General features: G+C 36.5%; 1 protein-coding gene across 4 annotated transcripts in view; it reads right to left on the reverse strand.

The window, feature by feature from the left end:
- LINGO2 (leucine rich repeat and Ig domain containing 2) overlaps positions 1-21,124 on the reverse strand; it is a 515,822-nt gene that overhangs the window by 464,471 nt on the left and 30,227 nt on the right. The window contains exon 2 of one of the 4 annotated variants that reach the window (XM_071801807.1): positions 16,269-16,422. The exons of the other annotated variants lie outside the window; for them this stretch is intronic. The gene's annotated coding sequence lies outside the window, so the exon portion shown is untranslated. The remainder of the gene's footprint in view (positions 1-16,268; positions 16,423-21,124) is intronic. 4 annotated transcript variants of the gene reach the window in all.

Consider the following 21,124-nt stretch of genomic DNA (forward strand, 5'->3'; position numbering starts at 1 on the left):
ATGTCCCTGCACTGCTAAGGCTATGGGGCAGGGAGCAGGTGGAAGATTTGGGAAAGGGCTTGAGGCATGATCCTGGGAAAAAGGGGTGGAGAGGTGGTAGGAAGGTGTTTTTTAATTTTTGTCTTCGTTTCTCACTATCCAAACTTATTTTAACTGGCAATAAATTAAATTAATTTTCCCCAAGTTGAATGTGTTTTGCCCTTGACAGTAATCGGTAAGCAATCTCCTTATCCTTATCTCAACTCATGAACCTTTTCATTTTATTTTCTTCTCCTTCACTGACAAGGAGGAAGAGCAAGAGAGCATCTGTGTGGGGGTCTGGTCGCCAGCCCAGGTCAGCTCACCACACCATAACACATAGGAACCCACACTCAGGAGAATGCCAGATGAATTTAACACCATTTGACTGTACTGAGGATTTTTGCTTGAGTACTGAACAAGCCAGTGAGTCCCACATAATCTATTCAGAAGGAGGACAAAACAACTTTCCGCTTTGAAGGAATAGAATTGTATTTATAAATTTTGTAGAAGTGAGCATCACAAACTATTCACGTTTAAAGCATTATGGGTGGAAGCTATTGAGGTCAGCAGACCGCCTCGAATCAAAGCGAGGAACGAGGGCAGGAGAACTGTCTTGTACAATGATGATTCAGATAATGATGAAAAAGTAGAAGTTACCAGAAAAGCATTAAGATGCGGGAACATAACTTGGCAACTCATTGTGCATTCTCTCTTAGTTTTACATTTCCAGAGCCTTCACATGCTTTTACAGCCTCTACAAATTTCTTGCTGAGTATGAAGATACAAATTGCACAGTATGTTATTGTACAAGCCTGAAATTAATAATATTCTTTACCAAAGTATCACAAGGGGATATATGGCCAAAAAATAACTATTTAGTATTATTGCTAATGAAAGTTTATCCAATGGGAAACAATATGAAGTTAGTATCAGTGGTCTAAATGAATACTCATACTAGCAGAGTCAGAAGTCAACCACACTGAGAAGTGACTGTAGTATCACAGATCTTATAGTATACACTTAAATGATCAAATAATGTAACTGTAATACAGTACGATTTTTTTGTTAATGCTCTTTTTTGATACTAGGTTGTACCTATGGCAGATCAAGATGACACAATTACTGGAAAGTTTATGTCTATAAAGACCGTAACTGAGAGCCAAGATAGTAAATGTCAGGTTACTTGAACTCTATTCAACTTTTAGAATCCTGTTATTCCTTGGGATTTGTCTTCATTCAGTAAATTGCGGGGGTGGGGAAAGTAAGAGAGACAGAGTAAGAACACCGATTTTAAATGCATTTTAAATCGTAACTATAAATGTAAGGATTTCCTGCCCTGGGACTTAGGAGAAAAAATGAAACATATTAAGTAGTACATACTTGTATTTTTTCATAACACTGACAGAAAACATAAATTATTTCAGTGCCCTCATCTTCTTTTTGCAGGATTAAAAACAACAATTCTATATTTGCATGTGGATTTAGTAGAAATCGGTGTCAACTTAAGTCAGGGAGACAAGAACCACTAAAATAAAGGACTGAATTTATAGAAGTGATTATGTTGATATGCAAATAAATAAATTAAACTAATTATGATAATTAGAAATCAAGCTAAATACCTATAAAGAGTTTTATACTGACAGCAGTCAGATTGCAAGAAAACTGTGAGAAACGAAGCTGTACGACGAGGCACTGGCCAATCAATGAAAATTTCATTAAAATATCACATTTTCATTTTTTCACATGCAACCTTCAGACAAACTCCAAAAAAGGATTCTCTTACACAAGAAAAATTCATTTTATAATGTTTCACAATTATTGCTCTCATTATGAAGTTGTAATATAGATAGTTAATCAGATTTTAATTAGCCTGATGAATTAGGAAGAAAGTGACATTCACAGTATCACAGTATCACAGTATGTTTGGGATTGGAAGGGACCTCAAAAGATCATCTAGTCCAATCCCCCTGCTGGAGCAGGAACGCCTAGGTGAGGTCGCACAGGAATGTGTCCAGGCGGGCTTTGAATGTCTCCAGGGAAGGAGACTCCACAACCTCCCTGGGTAGCCTGTTCCAGTGCTCTGTTACCCTCACTGAGAAGAAGTTCTTTCTCAAATTTAAGTGGAACCTCTTGTGTTCCAGCTTGATCCCATTGCCCCTTGTCCTATCATTGCCACTGAGAAGAGCCTGACTCCATCCTCGTGGCACTCACCCTTTATATATTTATAAACATTAATAAGGTCACCCCTCAGTCTCCTCCAAACTAAAGAGCCCCAGCTCCCTCAGCCTTTCTTCATAAGGGAGATGCTCCACTCCCTTAGTCATCTTTGTTGCCCTACGCTGGACCCTTATCTTTGTCAAATAATGGTTTTGCATATGTCAAGGTATCTTATGAAACTTTTTATCCTTGAAGCTGTACTGAAGTAATAGACCTCAACTCAGGTGCCCACAAATACAATGTACATTGTAAAAGCTTTGTGGCTCTTTGTTTCACACTGCTGCACGATACAGTTTACTTCCTAATAGTCAAATAAACATTGCCATTTTGAGTACTATCTTACCAGTAGTATCCTTATGAGGGAAAAAAAAATCATCATAATGACAATGTACCCATGTTCCTACTTGTGTACATAATTTAGGCAGCAATTAATGCTGGGTTGTCTTTTATAAAGTTATTTTCTAGATTCCGATAATCACAAAAAAAATCTGTTTCACTACAACTCCATATTCCAGATAGCTGAGTTCCCAAACCAAAGAAAGGACTTGTGATCACATCCAGCATAGGTATCTACACTAGCCCACACAATCAATAACTGCTCACTCTGGGGATTTCAAAGACATAAAGTTCCTAAAAGTTCTGTTAAAATCAATAGTCACTGGGTATGTGGCTTCGCTAAAGAAAGAGCTGGAGACCAAACTTTCTCTCTTCAAAACACTGGAGATTTCACAGGGTAAAAGAGACCCTGAAAAAAAGCTACCTCAGCTGAAGGCTAATAGGTTAACTTGATTAAAAATACAGCAGAACTGACAAGTTCTGACACAGTTTTGTCTACCTGTATGCAGCCAACTGAATATCACAGCTTCTGAAAGAATAACGTATGCCAGGTTAGTCTCCAATGTGGGTGTGAGGTGTGAACATCACCTATCTCTTTCTCACACATACACACATACCATAAAGATGATAGTTTTACCTTGTACCTTGGGATCTTGTTAGTAATGTTCCCTGTCATCATGTCTTCTGTTTAGAAATGTGATTCAGCAATCACTGGTTCGCTGACATGTCAGTATGTAAAACAGAATATCAAAATCTGAGGATATTAGTATTTCATGACTCTCTTCTTATTCAAATGATTCATCATCTGTCAAAACATGAATATGAGAGTTCAGAGGAGGCGCTACCTTTGTTATCCATGGTCTAAAACAATTTAGTAAGATTCAAAATCTCTTGTGCATTTTAGATAAATATCTTTATTCTCTTTCAGGAGTAAAATGGAAAGCATCATAAGGGCTCTGGAACTATTACCTGCTGGCAGGACTTGGCAACTGGGGATAAGGGCCACTGGTCCCTGTTCCCAGGGAAGTGCCAACTGCCCAGGGCTGGAGGTGCCTGGTAGCTGTCTTGCTTCCTGGTGGGGGGATGGGATGGTCCTGACTGCCAGGCTCTGCCCTGCCACCCGCATGGGTACATGCTTTTTTATGCTTAAAAAACACAAGTAATTATAAGTGGTGTTAACATGAGCTAAAAGGTAAGTCAGGTTGACCCAAGTGAGTGATGGAAATGACACTTACAGCTGTTGTAGTGCAGTGATCAGAAATTGATTTTGTACATTCTTTAGGTGCAGGAGACCTCTCTGAGAGGAAAGAAGAAAGAGGAGAGAGCTGTGCTGCCTGAGAAGAGAGCACAATCTTTTTTTTTTTAAATCTGAGAATCAGTAGTCCATTATATACATAATTTGCCTGTGTGATGTATTGATTAGTGAGGGAAATGATAAACTACTGTAAATAGATACATGAGTCCTGCGGATAATATTCCTCCTACTCAATACAATGAAGCAGTGATGTTTTGAAATGACTACATTAAACTTGTCTCAAGTTTAAATGAATGCTTAGAAAGCTCAGGACAGGCATCACTACAACCCTGACATCCATGATGTACAATATAGATACATAAATTTCAGGGGTTTTTATACTCATAATGGCATTGATCATAATTCTAGGGAGGATATAAGTTACTAATGTAACATCGTGCTTCACTGTAGAAGATGTCTAACACCTATGCACATTTTACCATTCCCTCAGTAAAAGAAAGTTAAGAGCAGTGTACACCCCAGGTAAAATGTGGCCTGTACAGTACAAAAATAAAAACGAAGTTTTACTAACTTGGAAATCCTTTGAAAAAATTCATCAATTATTCTCAAAATTACAGATAATCAGGAGTGAAATAACTTCCCCACGTAAACTGTTCAAAGAAGAGCATCCTTTAAAAAAAAAAAATCTTCCTTACTACCATCCCTTAAACCATCACATGGAGAGTTTCACCTTCAGAACAGGTAATGCACTGCACATGACTGTCTCATATAGATTTTAGTGTGACTCTCGAAACAAAATATGAGGTTGTTTTTAAGAGACACACTGCAACAAGCATCCTAAGCATTTGCCTTAAATGATAACAGATAAACAGGAATCAGGTATACTTGTACTATAGGGATATTTCTGATTTTCTCCTCTTTGCCCTTTACACCCTGGCAGCATTCCACTTTACCACCAATTCTAACATTAGTACCCATGCAAGCAATTTTCCAAAGCTAATCTGCCAGAACACTGCTCATATTGACCACAGACAGAGCAGGGTCAATTTCCTTCTAATTCATTGCCCTGAATCCGTTCACTGGCAGATACCCTGGGGGAAGATACCCTGTATGTTGGTGACATATGTCATCTAACCACATATACAATCACTGAGATGCAGGAGGAGGACTGTACGCCTTGCTGGAAAATTAATACATGAGTGAACAGAAAAGCACGGGAAGTGAGACTTGGAAAAATAAGGGCATTTTGCACTTCCAAGAAAGGGCAATAATGCTTATTATGGTGAATGGCGAAACTGTCTCCAAGACCAGAAAAATAAATTTGCTTCAGAGAAAAAGATGCTATCCAGAACATCTAGAAGGTCTCAAAGGAAGGCTGGAGATCAAAGCTGAAAATGCCTCATTGAGAATGGGTAATCTCAGATACCCAGGAGCATGAAAGTATGGAAAAGCAAGACTCCCAATTAGTGACCACACAAATCAGCTGAATAGATAGAAGAGATTTTCCCATTCAAACTCAATGTTAAACACAATAAACGTGGCTTTTCTTTTGGTTTTTCAAGTAAACTTTTCAGACGTATTTCTAGGTATACTGTCTATTTCAAAGTCTCTCAATAAACCCTAAAACGTAATCACACTGGCTGACAAGAAGTGCAATCCCAAGGTAGCCAGATAATAACAAAGTGTTATTCAACTTCGTGGGACATTTTGACAAGTGCTCTCACTCCCAGGATTTTATTCACAAGACAACAGAACACACCCAGATATTGGTGGGCCCATTGGGATCCAAAAAAACAATACCAGTGCATAGAAGAGGAAGGCTCTCTGGCATCTGAAAGATAAAGGTGGGGGTGCACAACTGAATTCAGATGGTCCCCAAGGTAACTGGGATAGATGCTCAATATAAAGGCCTCTAAACCTGAAGCATGGTTAAGAGGCTCTTAATAGTAATGACTGGATTAAACCATCTGATAGTATGGTCATAGCTAGTTCCAGTGACTCAATGCAATTATTATGTTATTAATGCATTCTGATGTAGACTGCAGAAGCAATTTGTTGAGCACATGGTCTTGTAGTTCTCTTTTAAGTTCAGGGGACACATCATACTTTGACTAAAGCATCTGTATATATGTTAAAGAATATAAGCCTACCCAGTCAAAAAGTTAAAGAAATATTAAGAGATTATTATGTATACAAGAAATGGAATAAAAGAAGGAAAATGCTAGTATCAATGAACATTGAAAGACTAAATTTAACACATTCAGTCAGGAGACAAAGTAACATGGTATTTATAAAACGGCCTTCAAATTTCATGTATTTCTAAAAAAATAAAGTAAAAAGTTACATTAGAATAAAATATCATGGGTTAAAAAATACAGAAGAACAGACTTTCAACCATACAGAAGAAAAACCAACAGCATCATCAGCCCACATCCAAAGTAAACTGGTAGGAGAAATTCTGTGGACAGAATTGCCAGAGCTGATGAGTGAACTTTTTAGTTTTCCTGTCATATTGCTCCAAGATCTCATTCAAGGCACACTCAAAGCAGTAGTATGCTGCCTATACTGTGAACAAGTAAAGGACTTCCATATCCAGGCTTACCAGGATACCACTTTTCACTAAATCTGTATTTCCTTCTCCCAGTAGGTGGTAGAACTTCAATCATGCAGGGAGAAACTTTTCTCCCCAATACCATTACAAACTGTTTGACTGAATCAAAGAATCGTAGAATACCAGGATGAAAGGGACCTCAAGGATCACCTGGTCCAACCTTTCTTGCCAAAGCACAGTCTAGACAAGAAGGCCCAGGACTCTATCCAGCTAAAACTTTAAAGTGTCCAATGTTGTGGAATCCACCACTTCCCTGGGGAGATTATTGCAATGGCTGATTGTTCTCATAATGAAAAATTTCCCTCTTGTGTCCAATCAGAATCTTCCCAGGAGTAACTTGTACCTCTTACCCCTCATCTTTTCTATGTGACTCCTTATAAAAAGGGAGTCTCCATCTTCTTTGTAGCCACCCTTTTAATACTGGAACACGGTGATAAGGTCTCCACTAAGCCTGAACAAGCCCAGTTCTCTCAGACTTTCCTCATATTGCAGCTTCCCAGTCCTTTGATCATCTTCATGGCCCTCCTCTGGACTCTCTCCGGTCTATTTACGTCTTTTTGTATAGCACGGACCAGAAGTGAACACAGGGTTCCAGGTGTGGCCTGGCAAGTGCTGAATAGACCAAGATAATGACTTCTTTGTCTCTGCTGGTGATAGCCTTTCTAATGCAGCCCAGCATCCCATTGGCTTTTTTTGCCTCAGCAGCACACTGATCACTCATACTGATCTTGTTGTCTACCAGGAGCCCCAGGTCACTTTCCACAGAGCTGCTCCTCAGCTGCTCCCAGACTGGGCTGCACTCCTGGATTATGTTTTCCCAGGAGCAAGACCTTACACTTGTCCTTGTTAAAACTCATGAGATTCTTGCTAGCCCACTCCTCCAGCCTATCCCAGATCATCCTGCAGGGTGGCTCTCCCTTCCACAGTGTCCACTTCCCCACCCAGTTTGGTGTCATCAGCAAACATTAACAGGATACACTTTATCTCATCATCCAGATCACTTATGAAGATGTTAAACAGGCTTGGGCCCAATATAGACCACTGGGGAATCCAACTCGTGACAGGTTGCCAGTTTGAGAAGGAGCCGTTTACCACCAGCCTCTGGGTGTGGCCTGGCAGCCAGTTCCCCCCCACCATACAGAACACCTGTCTAGACCGTAACACATCAGTTTCTCTAGGAGGAGGCTGAGGAGCCATAACTATTTGTCATGAAACTACCTAACTTTTCCTGATGCTTACATGTTACATCTCATGTTATCATTGCAGCAGAAGGACAAGTAATCACAAGAAACAAAAAATACTTTTTGATGCAGTTTCTCATGAGGATGGTGATGAGAATTTGCCCCTGAAATGAATAAGTAGGACAGCTGGAATTCAAGGTTTACATTTAACACTATTCACATGACAGATGCACTCACTGAAGTCCCCAGGGAAACTGCACTGTGACCTCTGATGCCTTTAGAAAAGACAACTTCGTGCCACTAACACTGTTCTACAATTCTAACATGCACTTCATTACACCTTTCCACCAGTATGTTTTTGGTGTGCTTCTTAATACACAAAATGAAACTATTTTCCCTGTTATCTTAGTAATTTCAGTATTCTCTGAAAATGTCTTAACAAGAAATTTATTTTCAGCAAACTTGATGTACTGTTCTTCCAACGTTCTCATCCACATTTCCAGAGGTAAATAACAGTTATTGAATATTAACCTTTCAAAGTTCACGTAAATGAGTTTAAGTAATTTCTGCTAGCTGTCTCTGCTGCTTAGAACAATTGAGGATTTTAGAATTAGACAGGCATCTAAACTGTTCAGGTGCTGGTTTACATTATCTTAGATCCTGGGCTGCCGTTTCAATTTTTAAATGAGAGGAAGTTGTCCAAGTATATTTGTAGCTTTCCCCTCTCTGTGTCCTTAATTTCAAAAATTGAACCCTTTTAAAAAAAAATAAAATAAAAAAAAAAATTAGTGGTTTGTTTTTTTTTTTTAAGTTCTTAACTGAGTCTAATCTATGCAGCATTTCCACGTTTCAGCATGGTACTAAAAAAAAAAAAAAAAAAAAAAAGAAATAAAGGACAGGAACATGGCTCTTAAAACACACGCTTTGTTCTACTGTTGTAAAACCTCTCTCAGGATATAATAACTACTGATGAAAGATGCAGACCAAAGAGGATTTATTTGTGAAACTGAACCACTGTAGAGAGAAATTAACAGAATAAACAGGTGGTTTAGTCCAGAGAATACAATATCTAGAACTGATACATTATAATAATCCTCAAAAAAAGTAAACAGTAGATTAAAAAATAAAGAAAAAAAAAGGTTTTATTTTCCTACTAGAAGGAAGATAGGAAGTAGTACAAATAACACTTCCTGTACAGCAGTGGTGATATATGTTCAAGGTAATAAGAAACTTCTCACAGTACAAACAGCTACTGGAGTAGACTGCTTAAGGATGTTCTGCTGTTCCCATCACTGGAGCCTAAATGCTTCCTAAGAACGACTGAAATATAGGTGGCAGAGGAGAACATAACCTGGTTAGGTCCCCTTTGCCATATTTTTAATTCATTCCATAAAGATCTTAGTCTATGACTTTAATTATTGTTTTTCTATGTTTTAAATGAATCAGTTTTTTCTAGCATCTCTTCACTGGCTAGAAGGCGGCTCAGGAACCTATAGCATACTTGGCTTTTGCTCCATAGCGTTTCGTGTTAACATAGCACTGTTGGCTGCATGTTAACATGCCAGTTGATTCCTATCAGCCTCAGGGGCAAAGGGGCAGATTTTTAACCTTAACTGGAAACTAAGTTAATACTAAGTGCTTCCATGCAGATCTAAAGACTTGAAAACAAAAACTACACTGCCTTGGAAAGCAGATCTTTTTGATGAGTTTTCTTATGACCAAGCTCTGCTTGTGATGAATTGTAACACACATAACAAAGGAGCATCACAAATTTACACAGTCGAAATTCAAAGTTTCATTTGTACTAATCAGTAAGACTGGGAATTGGCTGTTGATCCACCAAAAAATATACTAGAGAGCAGGAAGCCTTTTCTGACTTTTAAGCTCTTTTACAAAGCATGAACTACTTACAGATGCACAGAATGATGCACAACAGACTTTCATAGTGACAGTCTAGAATTTGAGTCCAGTATTCAAACAGGATGTCAAAACTAATTTTAGATATAAAGTTATCCAGTCAATGAATAAATGTTTTGTAAAAATATGCTTTCATTTCTCAGTAGAAACCCTGCCTTCTTTTTATTTTTTTTTAATAATAACAGCAAACATACTATCTGGTTTTAGGTAAAAACTGGCAACAGGCAGCTCTTTCAGCTTCGTTATAAAATGTAATACAATAACAGGGCATTCTTGATGTCTAAATAAAAAGTAGATGTAATTCCCAAGAGAAACTCATTTTGCTGAACATACAGTATAACACTTCCAGCTGGCCAATTGTTTTATGACAGTTACATCCTATTTATAGATTTCCTTTTGTAACTATTTTGAGCCTGAATTGAACAGGTTCCAACAATTGAAGTGAATCAGCAACTTACTTAAAAATAAAGAACTTTTCAAAATAAATGAAAATAAAGAGCTCTCTAGTACAACAGCATTGTACAGAAAGCCTCTAGGCAATTATTTTCTTCATTATAGTAGAGGCAAGAGAGAAAGAGGTAGCAACAGAAGAGGCAGAAACTCAAAATACAGAGGGCCAGAGGGAGAAAAAGTTAGAAACAAAAATATTAGGGTAAACTAAATAACAATCCATGAGGTAAAGCAGAATGAGCCCCTGTGTGATTAAAGCAATATTACCAAGAAAGCAACAGCACAATGCTGAGGCTTGAACTGTAAATTCAGATATGAAGATTTTGAAAAAGTCTGTTCTTTTCCATATTCTCTGGACAGACGTTTCTCCAAGAAAAAAGTAGCAGATTACAATATTTACAGATTTGAACCACTCCTTGCTCATGAAGTCACATTCCAGGTCCCCACCAAAAGAGAGAGAAAGGTCCCCACTTATAGGAATACACAAAGGTTAAGATAATTCACAAGGATCAATTTGGACAACTAATGATGGAAAATACTGATAGTAAAGATAGCCTCATTATCAGCTCCTGTCAGATAAACATTTCACACAATCTTGTGTCACAGAGAAGGAGACGTTTAGGCACGGATTTCAAAGAATACAATAGTGTATGTTTTTGACTGTGTGCACTCAAGTGATTCCAAACAAATGAGATTGCACGACAGAAGCTGTGGATGAATTTGCCCCAAAAGACAACAGGCAGGCATAGAACCTGGCAGCAATGCAAATCCTGTTTTACACATAAAATTGTTTTTTAAATGCTCCTATCAGTTCTGTAAATTAAGTGTCCCAAGGAAGGCATGATTACAGCAACTAAAACTGACTTTTGCTCAAGTACTTTTTCCATCTTAGTCTATAGAAAGATGCCAGATTACCATTAACACTCATAGAAAAGCATGCATACTTCATATAAAAACACGCCTACTTTTATGGTCAAATGGTTAGGAACCAGCTGCCCTTGTTATGCATATATAGTGTTCCCCTGATCTTAAGGGACACCATAAACCTCCTTTTTAGATTGTGAGGCCCCTTTCACCCTTGGATCAAGGTCCTTGAACACCCTAATTACCCTGAAGAGCAATCTGAATTCCAAGCACTCTGTTCTCTCATTTCTGAGAACCAACACCCTTTTTTACTGATGAGTCTTCCTCTTAAAAAAACAAACAACAACAACAAAAACCCAAAACCAAAACAATAGACAAACAAACCAAACCACATCATTTTGCCTTTTTAAAAAAAAAAAACAAAAAACCTGTTGGAGGAAGTCATTAGGGGGAAAAAAAAAAAAATCTAAATATCTGCAAATTTATTCTTTGCTCATCTTATAATCCATTTTTACTTAAAGAAATAGGTTTAGTTTTGTCTCCACAACAGAAAAGAACATAATTACATTGCCATTGCATAGAGTAGATCCTCCACCATCACAAAGGCTCGTAATCTCATTCTTCCTAAGTGTGTCACAGTATTCTGTATGTCAGGGTATTCCCTATAAAAGTAGGGTAAGGCTATCAGTACTACAGTTAAAAGTTCTTTGAATATTACTAATACTACAGTTAAACAAAAGGACATTCAATATTATGAAGTGCTACTTCCATATTCCTTTATGAACTACATTACATGTGGAACTTGCTAAACTATCTCAGTCATGCACCTAAGAACCTATCACCTCCAGTAAGAATGGAGTCTTTAAGACAACTTCAGTACAGACATAACATTAGGAAAAAAGGGTTTTTTATTTGAACATTATGAGAAGATGAAGGAAGGAAAAGAGAACTGTGGGAAAGGATCTAATGAGAACAAGCTTCGAAGTCAGAGAAAACATGTTACTAAGGATGACATTATCAGCAATTGAAAATGCTATAGTACACTGGAGAGGACCTTGCAAGGTGATCTTTACCATTCTCCTCCCTTAAAGCAGGATCTTTATTAATCAAAGCACGAAGCAGAATCAGAATGAGAACAGAGCCCAAGTAATACGTTCTCCTTGCTCACTTGTAGGGCAGCATATCTAATATTGATGTAAGCATGGAACAGATGAGACAACCTGCTTCCAGAAGAAGCCTGCATTCAGCTTGAGTTAGCACTCTCTCACCACTGATGGGCAATTTCTTTATAGGTCTCTTCTACATGTCCACAATTGACACTAACACCTGGTTACCTACCCCTGTTGCATTCTACCTGCTTCCAAAGGAATGTTACCAATGTATCATTCTCATATGTGATGTCCTACTCCTTAAAGACCTCTGACCCACAATCTCTGCAAATGGATTAAAGCCCATTTAATTTAAGATAACCAGAGTCAGAGTTCAAGTTAAGAATTTGCCAACATGGATGCAAGCAAAGAGGAATTAGCTAAATCTTCATCATTTTCCTCAAGTGTTGTCCCTGAAATCACTTTCAAAATCATTAATCATTCAGATTAATAACTGCTCCCTCCATTGGAAGCAGCGGTAAATTCAGCCTCCACAGTATTTAGGCACTATCTAGTATGTCCAGTACCAACTTTACAACTAAAAAAATGTGGTCAAAAGGGAGGAGAAAGAGAAAAAGCGGCTGAGTTTGAAAGTGTGCTGAAACCCTTAAATTTTTCAGGTTTTACTGTCTCTTTTTTTGACCAATACCAGATTGTGAAAGTGTAAAAATACTGTACTAGAGGAAAGCTGGGTTACTGTTGTCTTAAATTGAGATTGGAACAGCTATATGTATACTTAACACAGAACAGTACCAAGGTCACTCCTATATTTAGAGTTACAGACCCAGATTGCCATGATGCCTTAATGATTTTCCAGAGATCACTTGTGTGTCGAAAAAAATACAAAATCCCTCTAATTCTTTCAGTTACAGATGTCCCTCCTTCCTTACCATACACAATTCATTCACTGCTGAACAAAATTAGTGAAAATACAGTACTGACTCCAGTAATATTGTATACTACTTTGTGTCAGAAATGAAAAAGTGTACTCTGCACATGAAGCTGGACCACCTGACTCCAGAGAATACAGTAAATTATTTTGAAGGAATAAGAAAGTCAAAAGTAGAAAGAATAAATGTGTCACTCTTGCCTTATAAGAATTAAGACTAGCCAGATGAAAGCTGAAACACTCAGGCTTTTTGTTTTGGTTTGGTTGGTTGGTTTTGTTGGCTTTTTTTGGTTGCTTTGTTGTTGGTTTGGTTTGGGTTTTGTTTATTTGTTTTGTTTGGGGTTTGTTTTTTGTTTTGTTTTTTATTTTGGATACTGGGGACAAAGGGTAGAAAGCAAAAGAAAATGGAAAATCAATCAGTTGCACTCCTTTCTCTTTCTCCAGCCTCTATAATCAACTGCATTTTCACAGCTAGAACTGACAAGAGTTTGATTAACTCATCTCTTTGCTGAACCGGCCATATTAAGTATGACAGTGGCCTATCCAAACATCTTGCTCAAAATTAAGATAAAAGCCTGTCTTTGCAGGCGTTTATATCCACAATTTTACTCATTGTGATATTCAATTTATATCGCATCTTTTAACAAATAAAGTTTGGGGGAAAAGCCCTCATTTTTTCTATTAGTAAGTAGTGTAGAAAACTGGAGAAAGAAAATCAATTGTTAACAGAAATTAATGATGTAAGATTGACTACATTACTGTTTTAATCTCCACAGTTAGTCATACCTGTCATAAAATATGAGGAAAGAACTCATAATTCTTTTGAAAACTTCTTATGTTGAGTCCCGGCCCTGAAAAGACTTTCAATTGCAGTCACAGGTTTGTTTCTGTCTCTTTAATACTATGCCGAGACCAAATGATGCAGATACACAAAGAGTCACTTCTTTATGTCCCTGTGGAGAACCACACTCACGTAAATTCCCTTCTAATCTGTGGGAGTGGATCCTTGAATACCTCAAAACACAATGCCAGCACTACATTTTGAGTTCAGAATATCCACATTTCCTTTATTTTCTTAAACAATTTCTTAAAAATTCATAGCCATGCTCAAACTTATAAGAATTAAGTATAAATATTGATACAGAAAATAATTGCAGAGATTCTTGCACAGCATAATACACATCTTCAAATCTGCACTACCATATCATGCAACACTACAAATGTGACAGCTTCATGAGTTGCTTGTGTGTGCCAATATTGTGAGTATCATTAGAAAACAAAAATACATATCATCAGCAGGTCTCAAAAGAAGATGCCATATAAAAAGTACATTGATAAATATAACAATGCTTGCAATATTTATTAATAAAAGTAATGTTTAAAGACAACTTTTTTTTCTCTGAGACACAATTATTTCTTTGATGCTTCCCGTGATGTTGATTGCTGTTAAAATAAGCTATATTTTTCTTCAAATTCAGACTTATTTTTAATACTCCATTGGTAATTTCTTTCATCAGCACAGTCTAGTGGCACTTGCACTCAACTCAATAGGGAATTTAAGCAGAAAGGAATGAGACAACTTTTCTTGGACTCTCAGTGTTCATGGAGATGACAAACCAGTACATATTAATCTTGGCATCTACTTGGTATTGCAAATAAGTATGAAACTATTATATTCTTCTCAGCTCACAATTCGGATCAATACTTCAAATGTTACACCTCTAGGGGAAAAAAGAACTACCATGAAAGGCTAAAAAGTCTGCAAGATTTTATGAATGGCTTGGATATTCTGCAACAAAATCAATGCTTCAAAGCTATGCTTTCAGACATAAAAATTATGTCTGCCTTCTACTTCTTTACACAGGAACAAGTAAGAGATATAGCTAATAAAAATGAGAAAATATTTTAAAACTTTTCCTTTAGCATTTCATGGCATGCAGTGTAAGTATCCAAAATTTAAAAGGTAAAATAAAAAAATTATTCTGAAAGAGTTCAACAGAAATCAAGGCTAAGATCAAAGACTAGTCGTTTTATATTGTGGGTCAGGAGAAATCTTGAGCCTTAAATAAATTAGTAAGATGTACCAGAAGCCAGAGATACTAAAGAGATGCTATAAAAACCATCACCAGCTGTATTGCAAAATGAAGTACCTAGGTATCATTCACCATAAAATGAAACAGACAAGTTAGGATAAGAAAAGTTGAATTACTTTTTGAAGAGGTTTGGACTTCTGTATGTGCATTAAGGGAAAGATAAGTTATGCTTTGAGCTGTTTTAAAAAAAAAAATAACAAAAAAAACTTTTTAGGAAAAATAAGCTTTTAGTAAGGGCTGAAATTGTGATGGAAGCTCTAAACAGCTCAAAAGGGCATCCTCATAGACCTCTGAAGTCACTGTGAAATTAATGAGGTTACCTCAACAAACCGAGAAGACAAATTCCCTTCCACACTAAAGAACATTTTCACTGAAAATTGTAGGTCTGATGTGTTTGGGATTTTTTTTTGACATTTAGAGGATTTAAAAATCTATTTTGGAAGATGTCTGTACTGTTAAGAAGCTCCTTGATGTAAAACACTGAAGTAGGATTATTTTATTCTGTCCATATACATATGATTGCTCTGCATGACCATGTTCTTTTATTATTTTTGCTAACTAATTTTTTCTGTTCCGCTTCAACCTTTCTTCAGATGCCATCTCCATCTGAAAGTGTCTAGCTTGATTAAACATGTACACTATATGAGACAGTAGATAAATAAAGAATGGTCTCTGATTATGTACCAAATCAGATCTGTCTAGCAGACTTCAACGATGTAAGTTCTTTGTGACAGGGACTTATCTTAACCTGTCAATTTACAGAGATAGGTATATCACATAACTAGCTACAGTGCCAGCACAAATAAATAAAGAAACACACAAATAAATAAGTAAACTCAACTGAAACACTAAAAAGCAGACAGAAATCTTGTGCTAGAAAATGGGAGCATGGTAATCCTGTGCCTTGCTCCTGAATTAACTTCTAAAGGTGGCAAAAATTACCTTCAGTGTCACATTTGGTCCAAAGTGCCGTACTCTGTTCTCTTCAAACAAGATTGCAGAAGGCACTTCTTTCAAAAGTTCAACTGGCCTTTATGTTTTCAATTATAAACATGTCTTGCTTTGTGTACAGATCCCTTAAAATGACTGCAAATGGTATTCACATCTGAAATAAAACTGAATGCCGGAATACAGTTTCTCCTTTTAATCTCATGAAGTTCAACAAGGACAAATGCAAGGTATCAATCCAGGTTGGCAGATGAAGGGATTGAGAGCAGCCCTGTGGAGAAGGACTTGGGGGTATTGGTAGGTGAAAAACTGGACATGAGCCAGAAATGTGCACTTACAGAACAGAAGGTAAATCGTATCCTGGGCTGCATCAAAAGGAGTGTGGCCAGCAGATCGAGAGAGGTGATGCTGCTCCTCTATTCTGCTCTGGTGAAACCCCACCTGGAGTACTGCATCCAGCTCTGGAGCCTTCAGTACAGGAAAGACATGGACCTGTAGGAGAGGGGCCAGATGAGGCCACAAATGATCAGAGGGCTGGAACAGCTCTGCTGTGAGGACAGGCTGAGAGAGTTGGGGTTGTCCAGCCTGAGGAAGGCTTTGAGGAGATCTTATTGCAGCCTTTCAAATATGTAAACAGCACTTACAAGAAAGACAGGAATAGACTTTTTACCATACCCTGTAGTGATTGGACAAGGGTTAAGGGCTTTTAACTGAAAGAGGGCAAATTTATATTAGAAATAAGGATTAAATTCTTCACTGTAAGAATATTGAGGCACTACAACAGGCTGCTTACAGAAGTTCTGGATGCCTCATTCCTGGCAGTCTTCAAGGCCAGTCTGAATGGGGCTTTGAGCAACCTGGTCTAGGGAAAGATGTCCCTGTCCATGGCAAGAGAGTGGACTAGATTATCATTGAAGGTCCCTTCCAAACCAAACAATTCCATGATTCTATGATTCAATTTCTACTATTCACTTTAATGTGTTTGAAGCATTCTTATTTCCCTAAGTATTCATTTGGAAATAAAAAGTACAAAATGGTAAAGGACAATTAAAATTTAATCTTGTGCCTCATAGCTTTCCCACTGTACAGATTATTCCTTATGTAATTATTCTGGACTCCTTTATTCAACAAGGCCAAATACAATTTTTCCCAGTTTTCTAGTTATCAGATTTATTAGTTAAATTAGATCATATTCCTGTAACATTCCAAAACTACTCATGAAGCTTCAATTATTCACAACACACAAAAATACTGTTGCTAAAATGTACCTTAATCTTTGATTTACAAATAATGTTTTAAGAGGCAGCTTGGAACTGAATGCTCAGCTTTGAAACTTTTGTTTTTTTTTTTTAAACTATTTGGGTTTACTTTTAACATTAAGCCACCACAGCTCCTGTGAAGTTGTTCATTTCACCATTGAAGGTGTAAAAAGAATCCAAGCTTACCATTCTAATCTTCAAGTGATTGATACCACTCTTCCATCAGCACTTATAATTTTAAGCCAGATATTCCTCAATGCAAGATTTTAATCAGGAAACGCTGTATTCAGTGCTGATTCAGAACACATGCTTTCAGTCCTCCATGCCCTCCTCCATCAACCATCACCACAGTCATAAACTAAATTATGTATTCAAATTTGATTTGTGTCTCTTCAATTCCATCAATTCTCAGAAACCTTCAGAAGATGACAATGAGTAAGAGAGATAACACATCAGTAAATCCATAACAAATAACTCTACAAAAACACATGAAGAATCTGGCAAAAAAGCACATGTAGTCAGTATAAATCCAAAGAAAGAAGTCACAGTTTAATGCAGTTTCAGTATATCAGGTTTTAACCAAGTGGATCACTCGTAGTGAGTTGTGAGAAAATAAGAGAATCAGAGGGGTAAAAAAACATCGGATTCCATTTCTTCATTTTTTTCCTTGACAAATTGGTTCATTTGTATATGTTTCATATTTTCAGTTATGCTTTTATATAAATTACAAGAAGCAAATCTGAAGTTCTGGCAGATGCATAATAGCTCAAGGCAGTAAATCATTATAAGAAGCTCTTAAGTGTAATTGTAACATTTTCCAATATTATCCACCTCTCAATCTTTTTTTCCGATTGTTCTGTTCATACACTGTGACCCTGCTGTAACACTAGAAGGTCCATCTGGCTCCTTAGCAGATATGCTTATTTTAATTCTTGTCTAAATGGGCATTGGAGGTATTTCAAAACAAATTCAAGCTATATAACATTTTATAATTTTACAAAATAAATTAGTGCAATACATTATTTTAAGGTTTTTTTGGTGGTAGTTTGCTTTAATAAGATTAAAAAAAAAGAAAAAAATAAGATAGACAAGTCTGTCCCAAACTGAAGAGAAAGGATTTCAGAAAGGATAACTGATAATATAAAAAGGACAATTCAATGGAAAAGCAATATTTTTAGGTTCTACTGCAATAATAATTTCTCATTTTCATGCAAGCAAAAAAATAAAGGGAATAATGGTTTCCCTTTTAATTGCTGTATTCACACAGCTCTACCATTATTATAAGAAACAATTAAAAAGTAATTGTTTAATGCAATGCTTGACTCTAAAAGGACCTAGTTTCTTGGTATTATCAGAATTTCCTCATACATTTGAACCTTATTCCATTCAGGAAGGAATCTTAGATACCTTGCAGTGCTATCTCAAGAATGTACAATAACATAAATAAATTTGCATTGTTTATTTCAGTTACTGTCTTACCAAAGTATAAAGCCAATGCCTAGCTAAAAATGTAGTAAGTGGCAGCAAGGTACAAAACATAATCTTAAGGTTCAATTTATCTGGTGCTTATCTCAGTGCCTTCTTTTTTTAAAAATTGATTCAATGTCACAGTGTAGAAAACACCATTTTAAACAGCCTAATATTAAAGGGCAATTCTACCAGTTTAATATCTCTGTAAATTGTTTTTGTAAACACACAGTGCAATGACATAGTATGCCATGGACACATCTTGAAATACAGCTCCACAATACTAGTCCTCACCATGACAGGTTAATTATGAAAGCATTCTAAGAGGTTTAAGAATTAACCAGTTGTCCTTGGTGGACTGGCAAGAGAAAATAAGTTTTCTATACGTTAAAATACAACAATTAAAAAGCAGTGTTTTGGTTTCGTTTTAATAAGTGACAACAAGCATTCCACAGAATAAACTAGAAATTTGAAATTTGTTTGTTTGTTTGTTTTTTTTACATTTTTTTCATTTCATTATATAGCTGTCATTCTTAAGGAGCTTTGGACAAAAAAGGAAATAAAGCAAACGTCTTTCATTAAGCTTGCAGTTTTCTTCATCTGAAGCAAGAGGTAAAATGTAGCTTGTTCTGTGCTAACATCTTATTTCTGCAGGTATATTGGGAACCCTAAATGAAATATCAAAGTGATGTATCATTGCTTTCCGCTGAATCTTTCCTTGATAACACTTAAGTATGAAGTCTTCCTACACTCATTTGTATCCTTGCTTAAGTAATTTATCCACAGAAATTTGACAGCTAATTGAGAACTATCCTAATTCTTCAGTTGGTTGGCAAGTTATCAATAACATTTGTTAAAGAGAAAATACAATAGGTCCTGAGTTCTAAAAGTATATAAACTAAATAGTTAATTTACTAGAACTAGTTGTCATTTCACCAGTCACCAGTTACACCATTCAAGGCTTTGGGGTGAGTATAAATCCTCAAAGTAATTTCACACATCCTTTATTTTACTTGCATGATTATCCAAGTCAGTTTAGCCACGTGAAAAGAGTTTAAAATGTATGATTTCTATCATGGACCAAGCACACAGCAGAACTTGAAAGTTTTATTGAATTTACAGATTTCATTATGTCCTCTATAATGAACACAGTATCATTGACTTCCACAGGCTTATTATTGTCCATAACTACTTCTCATCTAAAAGGATGCTAAATCATTTAGTCTTAAATAGTTATTTTATATATTTATGAGTTTCTGTGCAGGATGACCTTTGCTGTTCATAGATGAATCATGACTCTCAGCTGAAGGTGTGCAAAGCCCAGCTGTTTAACTTAGAAAAAAGCATAACAGCCTCTATGAGAGGAAGGATTATTTCAGTCACACACCATTCTTGCTTTCTCACTATAAAGGTTTTTTAGCTATTAAGCACTAAGATTAGGGGTCATTGCAGGATAAAGAGATGTCAAAGAGAAGTAATGATGATGTACTGTCAGTCACAAAAAGCTTCTGTTGGCACCAGCGCTACCAAATTCAACATGCTATAGTTTAAAACAAAACACCTAATTAAACATGACATTGAAAGAGTTTACCAGAAATTAAAAAAATTCTCAGGTAATTTTAAAAATGAGTGAGCTAGTTAAAAAATAATTAATTAATTCTTTGGAGGCAGAAGCACTGAGCTACAAGAAAGCAGTTATGCTAGTTATATACATGTAACCAAAACAAAATGATACCTGGTAGACCCAATCTTGGTAATTTTATCTTCTGAATAAAGTGGTTCTATAGAAAAAATAACCTCCTGAGATCACCAAAGTTGTGGCCATTAATAAGCTTCCTCTAATTTCAGCATCATCAGGTTTGAATTGTACACATTGTTTATACTACTTCAACAAGTACTGCACTGCATCTGTGCAGCAAAATAATCCACACCTGTATTTCAGGGGACTACACTTCAGCCTTGGTTTTATCTGGCTCAAAAGTCTGATTGTCCTGAAGTGTATGTAACTCATTTCAGTCTCAATGAGGTCACCTGTTCTGAGACTGCTGTGCATAGCTGGGCCGAACCAAAGAACAACAACTAGAGACAGTTATATGATTTTTTCCCAAAAAGAAAAAATCATACTCCTAATCCAAACAATGACACTAGGAAAGACACACCTTTTGATGGCAGAAGGCAAACTAATTAGTGATTCTAATCCAAAGGAAAACTCTGGTATAAATCAAGTACATTTAAATTATTTCAGGGTCAGACATTATGCAATAATGAAGACACACTATCTACAGAAACTAGTATTCAACACATTTATGAACTGTCAAATAATTTTTAAAAGACTGGCAGTAAACACATTACTGAAAAATACAATGCTCTGCTCTTCAAGAAAAGCTATTACATAGGCGAAATTTATCCAGGGCTTATAAAAAAAAGAAAAAAATGGAAGCATGGTATTAACTACCTATTACAGTTTC

Source organism: Patagioenas fasciata, chromosome Z (genome assembly GCF_037038585.1).
Source record: "Patagioenas fasciata isolate bPatFas1 chromosome Z, bPatFas1.hap1, whole genome shotgun sequence".
NCBI classification, from domain to species: Eukaryota; Metazoa; Chordata; class Aves; order Columbiformes; family Columbidae; genus Patagioenas; species Patagioenas fasciata.